This window comes from Schistocerca nitens, chromosome 1 (assembly GCF_023898315.1).
Source record: "Schistocerca nitens isolate TAMUIC-IGC-003100 chromosome 1, iqSchNite1.1, whole genome shotgun sequence".
NCBI classification, from domain to species: Eukaryota; Metazoa; Arthropoda; class Insecta; order Orthoptera; family Acrididae; genus Schistocerca; species Schistocerca nitens.
The window spans coordinates 442,437,152-442,453,760 of record NC_064614.1 but is presented as its reverse complement, the minus strand read 5'-3'; the positions used below and the strand labels follow the sequence as shown (position 1 = coordinate 442,453,760).

General features: G+C 40.6%; 2 pseudogenes; one reads left to right on the top strand and one right to left on the bottom strand.

Moving 5' to 3' along the window:
* Positions 1–15,064: 15,064 nt before the first annotated feature.
* LOC126207469 (5S ribosomal RNA) lies at positions 15,065–15,182 on the top strand (annotated as a pseudogene).
* Positions 15,183–15,774: 592 nt separating this feature from the next.
* On the bottom strand, positions 15,775–15,892 carry LOC126207712 (5S ribosomal RNA; annotated as a pseudogene).
* Between the last annotated feature and the right edge of the window lie 717 nt (positions 15,893–16,609).

Here is a 16,609-nt window from a genome sequence, read left to right as displayed (position 1 = left end):
TGATATTGCATGTAACAAAATTTATTAGCAGTGAAGTGTCTCGACGATAGGTCAGCCGTAAGGGGCTGATGGATTTTGCACTGCACCATTTACCTCCAAGATTGCTTGGCCTATCTATGATACGTGAGTTTGTATTGTAGTGATGGTATAGTAAAGGCGCCGCCTACGTACCGTCCAATAACTTCGACTGAAATACGCATCGGTTAGTAACCGCTCTGAGCGCAGCAACTCTAGACATGGTTCCAAATGTAAGAGACGAGTCTGACTGTCTTCTGGGTGTTTGTACGTCTTCCGGTGGAGCGCTCGCTGAACATTTGTGAAATGTAAATGAGAACTTTAGTTCTAAACTTAGATATGAAAGGTATCCTAACGTTGTATATAGTTGCACGTAGGAGACACATCCTTGTGAAATCAGATCTTTCTTATCTTTTTGTGGAAAGGGGGGGGAGGCAAGGAGGTTGAGAAATAGTTGTTTCATGTGTTAAGTTAGAATTCCTCGAAGCTTCTATCTTCATTCGTATATGAGGCGTATTTAAATGGAAGGAGGGTATAACTGATTTTTTTTTTCAGAAGTAACCACCAGCGGCCTCAGCATAACTATCTCACAGTTTCATGAGCCGAAAGAGTCCCTGTTCCCAGAATTTCTGCGGCTGTGACATGAGCCAATCCTTCATTGTTTCCTTCAGTTCTTCACTTCCCTCTGAAATGTTTTTTAACGGATCAAACACAAGGCGAACGCTCAAGCTGCTCCCAATTGAACTTAGCCGTTCCACATTACCTGGCTTTGGAGACGCGTGGACACACGTTATCGCGGAATAGAAACACTCCCTCCGTGACCAGCTCAGACAGTTTTCTCTTAATGGACTTGTGCAGGCTACGGAGTATCTCACAGTACAGATGACTGTTAATGGTTTTTCCGTGCTCGAGAAATTCGGTGAGTATCGAACTTCGGTCGTCAGAAACGACGGTGAGGATCACCTTGCCTGCTAAGGGCATAGCTTCGAATTGTTTGGTGGGAGGTGTCGACGCTTTATTGGCGTCTCTAGATGCCTCACTGTGTTATTGCAAAGGGGCCTGTGCAAATTACAACTGGTTCGGTTGTTACGACGGTTCGTTTCTTTTCATTTGAACGTTCCTTTTACAAGGAGAAATACACGGAAAATGAAAAGTGCTACTGATGTGCGACTTTCACAGATTCGATTGGCAGTCAGTGGTTTTTGTTGTCAGCCAATAAACAGATAGTAACAGCACTTAGAAAGTGTATTTTTGTGCTAACACACAATTTCTTAAATGGAGAAATGACTTTTCACTATAACAAACTAAAAATAGAGTAAATTAGAATGTCAAGGGTGTTTGTTGCAGGATTCTAGTCCTAGCTGTTTGCGGGATATCGTATTTTGGAAAGTTTCTTCACTGACGCATGTTTTGTGCCATTCAACACAGGTAGTTGCTAACTACGATGCTGTTACATTTGCTTATAGTGTGTTGTGTGTTCCTTCAGTGTACTGCGACGCGTTAGTCAGTTAGTATGTAACAGTCCAAGCAATGGGCCGTGAATGGACAATCGCATTTACCAATGCAGAAAAAGCCGACATGCTCATGGTGTATGGAGAACGTAGGAAGAATACAGATCGTTCTTGTACAGGGTATGTTGCAAGATATGCCAGTAGACGTGAATCATCTCGGCAATTCCTTATCAGCCTCTTCATCCAGTTACGTGAGTGTAGTGTAACACCCAGACGAGGGGGAAATTAGTATTCTTGCTGCTGTTCCAGTTGATCCGCACGTTAGCTCCCACGCAATCGAACGAAGAAGTGGCCTGTGTCAGGCAAGTATCATACGCGTTCTCCATCGACATATATTCCATCCCTATCACATCTCTGTCCATAAAGAGATGCATGGAAACGATTATGATAATCGTGTTAACTTCTGTACATGGGCATTAAGACAGGATAATCCAGATGTCATGTATCTTCTTCAGTGATGAAACCACATTTACCAATCACGGCCAGGTAAACCGCCTAAACATGCGCTGTTGGTCTGTTGACAACCCCCGCTAGCTTCGTCAGTTGGAACGTCAGCGTCCATGGAGTGCAAACGTGTTCTGTGGGATAGTGAATCATCATCACCTGACAAGCCTTAGACGGAACACTGGACGCACACAAGTATCGCAGTCTCCTAACATAACACCTTCCACGGATGCTAGAAGACATTCCTATGCAGACTAGGAGGAACGTGTGGTACCAGTGTGATGGTTGTCCAGCCTGTAGTGGACGAAATTGAAAGGTGGCTACACTGAGCCACAGCGCCAGAGATCGCGCTAGAGAGTATTGTTCCGCCGCCTCCACTGGCAGTGATTATTGAGATGTCGTAGTGGGCAGTGCTTGTCGAGGACTCGTAGTAGTCAGTTCCTGTCGAGAGTTCGTATTGAGATGTCGTAGCGGGCAGTGCTTGTCGAGATGTTGTAGTAAGGAGTGCTTGTTCCATGTTTTATGCAGTTGTTTGATGGGCTAGACAGCAGATGTTGTTCGAATGGAAATACTGTAATAATCAGAGTGCTTTTCGTCAATATATATATGAAGGTAAAATGTGTTGTTTTTCATTATTTCAGTGTTTTAAATAATGCGTCATTACAGGTTCAGTCAACAAAGCATATGGCTTGTGTTCTTGGATTAGAGTGTAATTCTGGTTTTCTTGAGTAATTATGGTATTTCTATTTTCTTTAATTAATTCAGTATAAATGTTATTTAAAATTTCTTGTTTGTTGAAGAAGAACCGTGCCAGATGCGTACGTTGAGTCATACTTCCACACACAGAACAGTTATACTTGTGCTTTGGTTTCGTAGGTTTTATAGTTGCTGGGGACTTAATTAATTAATTGTGTTAATGAAAATTTCCATTTCATTCTTTGTTATTGTTCTATGCAGTCAGATAGCGTAATAATACTAGTCAGGGCCAACCGTTTACGAGACTTCGTAATCGGACAGACAGCTACTAAATAAAAAAATTAAAATCATTTGCATTTCATATTTATTATAATTAAGCCACCATGCAAAGTACTACAGCATGTCTTCACGAATTGATTCAAAATAGTTGTATTGGACGCAGAAGGCATGTACCTTGGTCGGACCGTTCACCGAATTTGACGCCTGTAGATCGTTTTCTGTGGGGAAAGCTGTAAGACGCTGTCTACAAAGAGGTACCAACTACACCCGATGGTATGCAACGACGTATTACTGCAGCCTGCTCGGACGTCTCCCCTGAAATGCTAGGACGTGTGCAGCAGTCGTTCCATACCAGATTGGAAGCGTGTATTGCCACTGCCGATGGTCATTTTGAACTCAACCCATGATGATCAGCTGTCTCTTTATTGGTATGAATCCACGTAACTAGCGTATGCACTTGTGATGTTCTTTAGTATGCGGTACCACAGCTATTGTACAAAGTGTCGCTGTGAGAACTTTTAAAAACACGATCCTGCAACAAAAACTACCATTCTAATTTACCCTACTTTTAGTCCGTTAATGTCAATAGGCATTGTTCCGTTTTAAAAAATATCTTTTTGCACAAAAATACACTTTCTAATACTATTACAGTGTGTTTATTGGCTAACAATACAAGCTGCTGACTACCAGATAAGGTAGTGAAAATCACACCTCAACTGCACTTTCGGTTAAATATCAGAAAACTTACAAAATTTAAGATAATACTTTTAGAAAAACCCTGTACATCAGAGGGTGCTTAATATTTTTAGTAAGTTCGTTCACAAGGTCAATGTTGATCGCACAGTGTTCTGTGTTACCATAATGAGAAGTTTTCAGTCTCTGAGAGATCCATGGAAGCTAACTGCATATTTCGAAATGTGTCGCTGGCCAAGAATAATGTGTGTTCAAAATGTAGCTGTTGAGATTCCTGTTTGCTTAGCAGCTCATATAAAAACGGATACGTTGTGAAATTTACTGGATTAATTTTTTTTTCTTTTTACTGCCTTGTATCAAATACTGACACTGGTGTATAGAATGGCCTTTCGCAGTAAGGTTCGTGACAAAACTAGGTGCCGGCAACGTTAAAAGCAGCTTAGTGAGTACTGAAACCGGGCTCTACCACAGCTCCACTGAGGCAAATTGAGCAAGCCGGAATTAAAAGGAATTGGCCAGGGATTAAGCGGCAGTGTCATTGGATTTCCACAAAATGTCAAACTCACGAGGCTGTCAGGAGGAGGTTTTAACTCTAAAAAAAGGATCCAGTGTAGCACTTCGTTAGATCGTTATTACATCTCCCCAAAACGAATATATGCCGCCACTGTAAGTAGTTCAGAAATGGAGCAGCACCAGAGGGATCCACAATAAAAGGTCAGTGGCGATACAAGTTAGTAACAGTGTATGAATTCAATCAGGAGGAAGGATTATGCGAGGATATCATCTCTAGTGTCTTGCAGAATGCCAATACAGTGTCATTTGGTAATTCGACAGCCAGCAAATACCTTACGTTATTTTGCATTTTTGAGTACTTTACTTAAGTTGAATTGCCTCAGAGACCGTAACTCTTGATCCTCAAGGGCGTGAATGTCACTCCACTCCATAGTATTTAGAGTGGATGAGAGGCTGCGTTCCTTAAGCTTCTTCGACATTCTGGGCTCTTCGGTTTCTCTCCAGTTGCTCTGGTGCCACATCCGTAATTATATCAAAGCTGGAAACTAATTAAACCCAAGTACTTACACTCTTCCACAATGTTTAGATCATAGTCTTAACATGGACCTGAGCAGTGACGAACCGTTAATTCTGCCTATAGCTTCTATCGTCGCACATCCTCAATAAAATGTGCCTATAATAATGCGCCTTTGTTTTAAAGCTAAAAACGCTATATTTAGTGAAAACTTAATCGATTTGACGTCTTACTTAACTAATTAATTTACGACTAAATGTTAAATAAAAATATAACTAGTTTACTATTGGACACTGAGAGACTTAAGTCAACACCATGTCCCTGGAATGGACATTTCCTTAGCAGTATTGAAATCCTTGCGAGATCCAACAATGACAAAACATTATCTCCTGATGTGCATGAAACGTATATGATACAGGCGAAACACCCTCACACCTCAAGAAGAATGTAATAATCCCAAAAGAGGCAGATGCTGACAAATGGCTCTGAGCACTATGCGACTTAACTTCTGAGGTCATCAGTCGCCTAGAACTTAGAACTAATTAAACCTAACTAACCTAAAGACATCACACACATCCAAGCCCGAGGCAGGCTTCGAACCTGCGACCGTAGCGGTCGCTCGGCTCCAGACTGTAGCGCCCAGAACCGCACGGCCACTCCGGCCGGCCAGATGCTGACAGATATAAATGTTACCGAAGTATCAGTTTAATATATCATGGTTGGAAAATTCTGGATCGAATTATTTACAGTGAAATGAAAAAACTGGTGTAGGCTGACCTCGGGGAGGATGAGATGGGTTCCCGGAACATGTAGGAATGCTTGAGGTAATACTAATCCTACATCTTATCTTAAAAAAAAAAAAGCGCAAATACTGTAGATTCAGGTTTTGGGTCCTCACCGTTTTCTCAAATAAGTCAATACACATTTTCTACTCGTCAAAATGTAAATGTTGCCGGTGCAAATGCACTGCCGAAAAGCATAGAGGAACAGATTCCAGACACTAATACATTATTATTGCAATTAATGCAGCAAATGAAACGAAATCAGAGACAAACACAGCAACAGTTAGACACAATGGAACAAAATCTTCAAAATTTAGACACAATGGAACAAAATTTTCAAAAGTTAGACACAATGGAACAAAATCTTCAAAAGTTAGACACAATGGAACAACACCAGAGACAAACACAGCAACAGTTAGACACAATGGAACAAAATCAGAGACAAACACAGCAAAAGCTTCAAAAGTTAGACACCACAGTTGAACAAACACGTGAAGATTTAACTACTGAGTTACATAACATTGAATCGAAATGTCAAAAAGTCTGTAATGACGTAAAAACACAAATTTGTGATCATTTCCAACCTATTTTTTCGCGTCATGAAAATGCATTACAGAGTCACGAAGCAGCCATAAAAGAACTGCAATCTATTGTTACATAACATTGAATCGAAATGTCAAAAAGTCTGTAATGACGTAAAAACACAAATTTGTGAGCATTTCCAACCTATTTTTTCGCGTCATGAAAATGCATTACAGAGTCACGAAGCAGCCATAAAAGAACTGCAATCTATTGTTACATAACATTGAATCGAAATGTCAAACAGTCTGTAATGACGTAAAAACACAAATTTGTGAGCATTTCCAACCTATTTTTTCGCGTCATGAAAATGCATTACAGAGTCACGAAGCAGCCATAAAAGAACTGCAATCTATTGTTCATGAAAATCACGATACCTTGCAAGCTAAAATTGACTCAGTTGCATCTACCGATTCGGTTACGCAACTTGCAAAAACTCAGGAAAACTTAAAGGACGCAATAGATACGATTTCAACACAAATGGACACTCTGAAACTTGGTTCATAAAAACACACAGAGGAAATAATTTCACTATCGGATAAAGTAGCCGAACTTTCAGATCAGTTCACTAACTTATCTACAAAGGTAGATGATGATCTGAATGACACAAGACCTGTAGCCTTCACGGACACTGAAGAGTATGAACAAATTAGAAAATTCAAACAAAATCAAAATCAAATCAATACACAGTACAAAAGAGAAATCCAGGAAGTACAAGATCAGTTGGCACAAGTAATACAAGAATTACATATTTCAGGGGACACTCGCGCTCCAGTACGGGAAGAGGGACATAGAAATACGGAATAACCACAAAATAATAACACAGGACATTTCGGAAATTATGAAAGAAATTGGCAAGGTGCACCGAATTTTGAAATGGAACCGCCGAAACGACGTAACAATGACCGATATGCGACTCGCCGACATGATGATTTTGACTATAAGCTGTTCATTACTACACGTAAATTTAAAACATTTAAGAATTCTGGCAACGACATTCATCCACAAGCGTGGCTGCATCAATTCCCTCATTGTTTTCCTCCCAGCTGGTCATTAGAGCACAGATTAGAATTTATGTGTGGCTATTTAGAGAATGAACCAGCTGTAAGAATGCGATCCATCATTCACGATTGTTACAGTGAAGGAGAATTTTACCATGCCTTCCTCTCAGCATATTGGTCTCAAGCTACACAAGACCGAGTAAAAATACGATGATGAAACACTTTGAACAATCTGAATTTTCCAGTCTTGTCAAATATTTTGAAGACATGTTGCATAAGAATCAATATCTTTCAAACCCATACAGCCCTGCAGATCTCATCCGCATTTGCTTAATCAAATTACCTGAACATTTACGACATATTATTTTGGCAGGATGTTGTAAAGACGACATTGAAGCTTTTCAGGGACTCTTACAAGAATTAGAAATTGACACTGACAATCGCGGAACGCGAAAACAGGAACACAACAATTACAGGTCACATCCGTCGCACTTCCGCGATGAAAGAAATAATAACTGGACACGACAAGGCTATTCTCAAACACAAATCGTGACCAAAACAGACACCACCTGTATGACAACCACTGGCAGAGTAATAGTTACAGAGAAAGATCGCATTTCTGTAGTAATGAATATGATAGAGATAATCATGGAAACAGACAATATGGGAACCAAAACAATTATTATCAATGCAGGCAGAATAACTTCAGATGCAACAGTTCGGCGCACAGTTACGATTCCGGGATAAATTCTCCACCACATGACCGACAAACAAGAAACTATGTAAACTACCGACAAAACGACAGACCTGAATTCCATCACAACTGGCTGGATTCAAACAGAGCAGGGTACTCTCGGCAAGGTGAATTTGTAGAAGTTGGGTCTCCTAATCCCAATAACGACGCGCGCCAACAAAGAAACAGACAATGACCCGCACCGCAGGCAGCCACGTGCGCCGGCTGGCTCAGAGAAAAATAACATAGACGGTAACCTTGAGAAAAATTCCAGTATTCTTTACCGACGTATACCGCATGATAATTGCGTTCAAGTTGAAACTCTGAGTACTATGAAGAGTAAAAGATTGCACCACATTTCACATGTAAAACCGCTTATTGAGAGATAATCTGCTTTTTAACTTAGTCTTTGCTATAAAATTTTTCACTTCACATTACTAGTACACTTTGTCAGACTTAGAAACTGTTACCATGCAACAATGTTTGAAGTTAAATATCCAATCAAGAACCAACAGAACTTATTTAAACAGAAATTACGAATGCATCATTATAGTGAACAGACGTCACAGTGTTATTGTGTGTGTACATTCTTGCTTGTTAGTTGCACGATTACGTAACAACTATAAGGCTCACATACTTATAACATTTACCAGTACTGCTAATGAGATTTTAATGCAACATTTTGGTTTACTTGAAAATACATTCTGGATTTGAAGTACTTTCTGTGAGATACCAGATGACGCAGTGGTTAGTTTATGTGACAGCTACACGATTTTATCACGACGCTACTAATGAGTGACAATTTACAATGTTGCTTTTGCGGTGTTTCTGTTTCATATCTGCACAGTTTTTATGAATTATTCTGGAAAGCAAAACATGTTTTAGTAGTAACCTTTGTGGTATAGCTACAATGAGACAGCCTTTTCTGTAGCACAACAATATGTTACAGCACAGTACTTTCTTCATCACGGCAATATCTATATGCAAAGCATTTCAATTTTGTTTATCATGAGGTAAGTACGTTGACTTTTGCGGAACTTAGCTTTCGGAGGACGATAACTACGACACTTCCACAGAGATTATCTTACAACAAGATGCACAGTTTAGCACTATAGTAAACGTATTTGAGTGATTAATTTTGTACTTAAAACATTTAGTTTTAAAGATATTTGAAGTACAATGATACAAAGGTTTTCCGTGATACATTTCATTCCATTGCTGTAATCTGTAAAACCTGAGGATATTATTCATTAACCCTCAGGGGGTACATGCCTACATTGTGTACTATGTGTCTGGCAAGCACAAGGAGCCCTAGCTAATATGGTATTTGCTTATACAACTTTACACATCGGTACCATATTTCTCCAACACAAAATACACAGCTCCCTGATTATTTAACAGAGAAACAAACTTTTTTTTTACTACGTCAGTGAGACATGTTTACACAATTACACAGTTGGATAACTTCACTCTTATGAAATTGTATTTTGTCTGTACTTTGTGAAATGTTCATATATTTTTTCGGAACCATTGTGATAATATGAGAGCTTTTAATGATGTGCTTTGTATGGGATCATGGTATTTAAAGTACGTTTGAGGTAGATGACACTATTTAAATGAGCAGAGAATTTTCTTTAGGTTTTGAAATTATTGGAGGAAGCTATAACGATTTTGAGATTTGACTGAGGTGTTATGATATTATTATTATGATGGCGATGTGTATTATGCTGTTGAGGTATGTTTATGATCAATAAGCTGATGCTATATGAGGAATCTGATTATGCTACATATTTATTGTGATGAAATATTGAAGACGTGTTGATGAACATGTATATGTGTAATAAGGTAAGGAATAAGGAGTAGTGGTTAGGCACTCTGACTTGTGAAAAAGGATGATGGAAACCAAGAATCGTACTTTAAAGACTTATGAAATGTATGTAAATGCGTGAATGTATCACAATGCCGACGACATTTTTTTGGACACTATTATATTTAAAGGACTTTGTTTCTACACATGTGCAACGCAAATTCTCGACCTGTGAAATTTTATATGAGACTGTCACTGTTGTGCAAACTGGTGTCGTAAATATTTCGGTAAGAAAGTTAAGTGACCATCTTCACGTAATGCGTCATGGGCACCCAGCTGCCCGACAGTCGCCGTTAGTGTGTGCCTTTCAGAGGCACAGGTAGAAAAAAAGGAGGCCATTATCCTTGCTATTGACATTTCTTTGTAGAAAGCATCGCAAATATGACACGCTCAAACTTGAAAACATATGATTATACTGTGGAGCTCTTAATTTATGATATTTACTAAAATGCCTAATGAAACGATGAGAAACATTTCACGGATATTGTCTTGCTAGTTGAGAGAAATGCCATATGGCTTGCTTTATGTACTTATTTACTCATTTTGTTTAATATCTAGTTCCTAGCTGCACTGCAGCATTGGTTAAAATAAAATTTAATGGATGTACTAATATAGTTATTTTATGCCTACAGATCCAGTCAATAAGAAATTTATGATTTACTTCCAAGAAAACGAGGGCACATAAATAGACATTTCCCTTCACAGGAATTGCATAAATAATTTTTATACGATTTGGTAACTTATCTGCTAGTGTAAGTTCTCGTGATGCATCACTCTAGTGTTAAGATGTGACATAGGTATTAAACATGGCCATTTTTACTGTAATATTTTTTCTGCTTGAGCTTTGTCATGTTTAGGTATAAGTTATTGCATTTGCTGCTGCTGCTTGCTTTGCCAATTTCCATTTTTTTTGTCATTGCTGTTTGTGTTAATTGTTTTGTGCTGCTGCATTGCCTCATTCCTTAGTATATATATATCTGAGCTCATTAGATTTAAGTAAGCTTAAAATGGGGTAGGCTATATAAGAGAACAAGTTGTGATGAATTGGAAGAAATGCATTGAGAAGCTATAAGAACATGGTTTGGCCAAAAAAGTATTTTGAAAGAGGATATGAAGAAAAAAGTAGGGTTTAGAGACAACAAGTTTAGGTAGGATTTTCTTGGAAATAAATGATGTAAGATAATGGAAAATAAATAATGAGGTAAGAAATATGTGAACATATAAATACAGAAAGCATGCTTGGATAGGATTTTTTTGGTGGAAACAAATGTTGAAATAAGACGAAAGATCTATGGAATGAAGTTTGGGTTGGACTGCAGTACCAAATGTTACACTGAAAACGAACCCTGTCCTTTCCATTGTGTTATCCCCCTATGTGTTTGTGTACTCTTGTATATTTGTGTTTTTCCTGTCTTTATGTGTTTAGCTAATTAGAGTTATGTTGTAGAATTTTTCTAATAATATGTTATTTACTTTTTAAAGATGTTTAGACATTATTTATTCTGTTTTGTTTTAATGCTCATGTGTGTAGTTGATGTTTCAAAAGTTATTCTGATCTTATATGTATGTACTTATGTCATAATTCTTGTAACACTGGTGTACATGTTTATTTCTATTCTTTTGTAAATCCTGCATTATCACAAATGTTATCTGTATTGTTATGTTCTTTAATTATGTATTTTGCACCTTTGTTATTGTATTCTTATGTTATAAAATTGTAATTGACACCAGTTCATCAAATTAAGTAACTTGTAAGTTACATTTCACTGCACACGTTTCTGTTGGCCATAGTATATGGACAATATGTGAGAAGTAGGGACTGTTAGTGTTTGCAAGTGTGTTGATAATTCAACAAGCGACTGGATAACAGCATTGCTGATTCTAAGGACATTCCAAAAAGTTTTGTGAGTACACAAGTGGTGGTTTATGGACTTGCTATATTATCCGCAAGACTCTTCAATGGTGATTGTGCACCTGCACAGTCACAACAGATGGCTGCTGGCCATCTCTACAAGGACTACAGTGGGTCTGCATCTTTGATGACCCACCAATACCATTATTTCTACAAGGACTGCAGTGGGTCTGCACCTCTGGTGGCCCACCAATACCATTATCTCTACATGGACTATAGTGGGTCTGCATCTTTGATGGCCCACCAATACCGTAATCTCTACCAGGACTACAGTGGGTCTACTCTGTGATGACCTACCTACCAATATTCTTCAAAACTTCGACTGACTCTGCGGTGGGTTTGCTCTGTTGTGGCCCATTACCTGTCTGCATGTCAAGAGTCAGCACTGTCTTTCCGTTGGAAGGACAACACTATTTCTTCAAGACTGCATGTAAATCCACTACTTCCGTGTGCATTCTCTTTTACTGCTCAGACACTGAGAAAAACACTGCTATTTTACTGTGATGAACGATCAAATGGCTCTGAGCACTATGGGACTCAACTGCTGAGGTCATTAGTCCCCTAGAACTTAGAACTAGTTAAATCTAACTAACCTAAGGACATCACACACATCCATGCCCGAGGCAGGAGTCGAACCTGCGACCGTAGCGGTCTCGCGGCTCCAGACTGCAGCGCCAGAACCGCGCGGCCACTTCGGCCGGCTGATGAACGATCAGGACTGTCTTTATGGACTGTGAGAAAATTTTAGCTTTTGACCAACATTCTATCAATAAATGTGTGCATTTAATTTCTTTGTTATTGTAATTATAATTATGAAAAATTTTCAAATCTATATTGACCAGTGCCCAAAACAATTTGTAAAATTTTTTGTGTGGAGCATGGGGGCTATGTAAGTAGGCTGTTAATGTTTTCTTATTGGCAACGTTACGTAGCGCTCTGTATGAAAATCACTGGCTGTGCTGTGTGTAGTCTGTGGCTAGTTTGCATTGTTGTCTGCCATTGTAGTGTTGGGCTGTTGGCTGTTAACAGCGCGTAGCGTTGCGCAGTTGGAGGTGAGCCGCCAGCAGTGGTGGATGTGGGGAGAGAAATGGCGTTGAAATTTGTAAGACTGGATGTCATGAACTGCTATGTATATTATGAGTTTTCAACACTATTAAGGTAGATACATTGTTTGTTCTCTATTAAAATCTTTCATTTGCTAACTATGCCTATCAGTAGTTAGTGCCTTCCGTAGTTTGAATCTTTTATTTGGCTGGCAGTAGTGGCGCTCGCTGTATTGCAGTAGTTCGAGTAACGAAGATTTTTGTGAGGTAAGTGATTTGTGAAAGGTATAGGTTATTGTTAGTCAGGGCCATTCTTTTGTAGGAATTATTGAAAGTCAGATTGCGTTGCGCTAAAAAATATTGTGTGTCAGTTTAAGCACAGTCATGTATAATTGTTCAAAAGGGGACGTTTCAAAGTGGAAACGTGAAGGGACACGTACAGGCTGACCTCGTCTCTTGACTGACAGAGATCGCCGACTTTTGAACAGGGTCGTAATGTGTTATAGGCAGACGTCTATCCAGACCACCATACAGGAATTCCAAATTGCATCAGGATCCACTGCAAGTACTATGACAGTTAGGCGGGAGGTGAGAAAACTTGGATTTCATGGCCGACGGCTGCTCATAAGCCACACATCACGCCGTGGAAAACCGTTATGTGGCGTGACGAATCACGGTACACAATGTGGCGATCCGATGGCAGGGTGTAGGTATGGCGAATGCACGGTGAACGTCATCCGCCAGCGTTTGCAGTGCCAACAGTAAAATTCGGAGGCGGTGGTATTATGGTGTGGTTGTGTTTTTCATGGAGGGGGCTTGCCCCCTTGTTATTTTGCGTGGCACTAACGCAGCACAGGCTACATTGTTGGTTTAAGCACCTTCTTGCTTCCCACTGTTGAAGAGCAATTCGGGGATGATGATTGCATCCTTCAACACGATCGAGCACCTGTTCATAATGCACGGCCTGTGGCGGAGTGGTTACACGACAAATAACATCCTTGTAATCGACTGGCCTGCACAGAGTGCTGACATGAATCCTATAGAACATCTCTGGGGTGTTTTGGAAAGTTGACCTAGTGCCAGGCCTCACCGACCGACATCGATATCTCTCCTCAGTGCAACACTCCGTGAAGAATGGGCTGACATTCACCGATAAAACTTACAACACCTGATTGAACGTATGCCTGCTAGAGTGGAAGTTGTCATCAAGGATAAGAGTGGGCCAACACCTTACTGAATTTCAGCATTACCGATGGAGGTCGCCACGAACGTCATTTTCAGTTAGGTGTCATGATACTTTTGATCACATCGTGTAATTTAGAACTATCATATTTTCGTCAGGTACTAAAGGATGCTGTTAAAGGTGACCCACTGACTTCTAATCATGGTAGGAACCACATGCTGACAATGGAAAAGCAAAGACTAAAGCAAATGTATTTGAAATTACTCATAAATTACTTATTTTGTGAATCATGATGGTGTAGTGAACGATGTAGGTATATCATGAAGGCGCTGCTGATCACAATATACTGAGTTTCAGCGATGCGATTTGCCATTGCTGTTCTACGACGGACGACATCGTCCATCCGAATAACTGACCAGCATACTGAACATATCGAGGTACGTATCAGTGTTAGAGCCAATGGTCATAAGGAAGCCAACATGCTCATCGCCTTGGCAGGAGCAAAGAGATTTACGCCTGGCTTTCTGCATCAGAAAAGAGTCCGTCTAGATCTTATGGAGACGACAACACAAATTAAGTCGGTGGTTTTACCGTAAATGTCATTTGAGCCACCAGAAACAGTATGCCGCAGACCGCGCTAGCAGTGGGCCACCCGCCCTACACACTACCCACCACCAGAGTGCAGAGAAAGGCACAACGTGGTGGTGGCGTTTTATGTCGCAACTTTGTCGTCAATAGTCATCACGTATTAATTCTGTCAGTCACGTATTTTTTCGTGTATGTCATCGGCATGGAGAAGAGAAACTTTGATGAAACAAGGAGAAGAACCTATCAGTTCCTTCCTAATATGAAAAAAAGAACAAGAATGACGTACTTCCTTTCGACCAAGTGAGCTACACCCTACCTGTCGGGACACACTCTCTGTCCCAGCTACTTACTAAAAATAGGACAGAACACTACAGACACTTGTGAATGTGGAGCAATCGGTACTCTGGATCACATCGTCTGGGAGAGTGCCGTTAGCGAAGACAGAGCAGGACAGGAAAACACTTTGAAATGCTACTATCTATAATATAGTAAGGAATGAATGACTGTGGCATAAGCTGAACTCTCTTACAGCTAAGATATCAGCTTACGAACTGCAAATTTACATGACTGAGAGGCAAGTAGAGGCCTTACATTCTGAGAAAGAGACGCACCACGGCGGAACACCCACCTCCAACAATCTACTGGCAGCAGTGAGGAGATGAGCCTCGGGGAGGACCAGGAAGGATTTCCTGAGACCCTGGCAACCGTCTGGGCAATGGCCTTGCTGCAGTGGATACACCGGTTCCCATCAGATCACTGAAGTTAAGCATTGTCGGGTGTGGCCGGCACTTGGGTGGGTGACCATCCGGGCCGCCATGCGCTGTTGCCGTTTCTCGGGGTGCACTCAGCCTTGTGAAGTCAATTGAGGAGCTACTCTACCGAATAGTAGCGGCTCCAGTCACAGAAAACCATCGTAACGACTGGGAGAGCAGTGTGCTGACCACACACCCATGCTATCTGCGTCCTCACCTGAGGATGACATTGCGGTCGGATGTTCCCGATGGGCCACTTGTGACTTGACGACGGAGTACTTTTATGGCAACCATCTCCCAGCACAGCTCCTGTGAATCCTGAGTTGCACCTCAGTGCACCAGGGGCTAACCATCCAGGCAAATGAGATATCAGGTTTGCTCCTAATATGAAGCATAGTATCATAATGTCGTGTTGTGTAGTGATACAGAGTACAGCATTGTAGTAGTAACTAAATAAACCTAAACTCCTTCCGAACAGGCCATGAAGGCGTAATGGGACCGACCTGCCGCCATGTCATCGTCAGCCCATAGGCGACACATGCAGATATGGAGGGGCACGTGGTCAGCACACTGCTCCCCCGGCCATATGTTAGCTTCCGGGACCGGAGCCGCTACTTCACAATCAAGTAGCTCCTCAGTTTACCTCACAAGGGCTGAGTGCACCCTGTTTGCCAACAGTGCTCGGCAGACTGGATGGTCACCCATCCAAGTGCTAGCCCAGCCCGACAGCGCTTAACTTCGGTGATCTGACGGGAATCGGTGTTACCACTGTGGCAACGCCGTTGGCGCTTTGTAGTAGTGTAGCCCAAAACTATAAATTACAGAATTTGTCACCTACCAATGCTGCATAGCGTAATAGGCCATTAGTGTGTGCCTTAAGGATTCCGGATGAACAGATATTCGTACTCCAGATGGCCAAATTGTAGTATTCAGACTTTGTTTGTTATTATTATTATTATTATTATTATTATTATTATTATTATTATTATCTAGTTATTCTATGTAGAATTTCCCCCCTTAAACAGTATGGTGCTCAGTTACTAACACATTTCAAATAATTTTAAAATATCATGTGTTCTATTCATGCCAATTCATGTGCAACACTCAGTCTGTTCTGTTATATAGGCAAAAGACTAAAATAAATAAAGAGAGCGGAAAATTAACTGGTGCTGAAAACTTAAGGACAGAAGTAACTTCCACGTAATGTGTCACTGACAAGTAACACATCTCGATGAAACTTGCACCATACAGACCATTGTACTGTACAGTACAATATAATTCAGTGCAGTAGGAAGGTAAGTGAAAGTAATGTGCAGTGAGAAGAACGGAACTGACTTTTATTCAAAGACAGTGTTTATGGTGAAGTCACTGAGATTCATTATGATTGCCTGGACACTGCCAACAGCCGTATATGGTTCTCAATTTCTGTGTGATCACCACGGAAGGCAGTGCACGCTCTGCAACGTGCCGCTACGCTGGCCAGAGGGTTGGTAAAGAGTTCTTG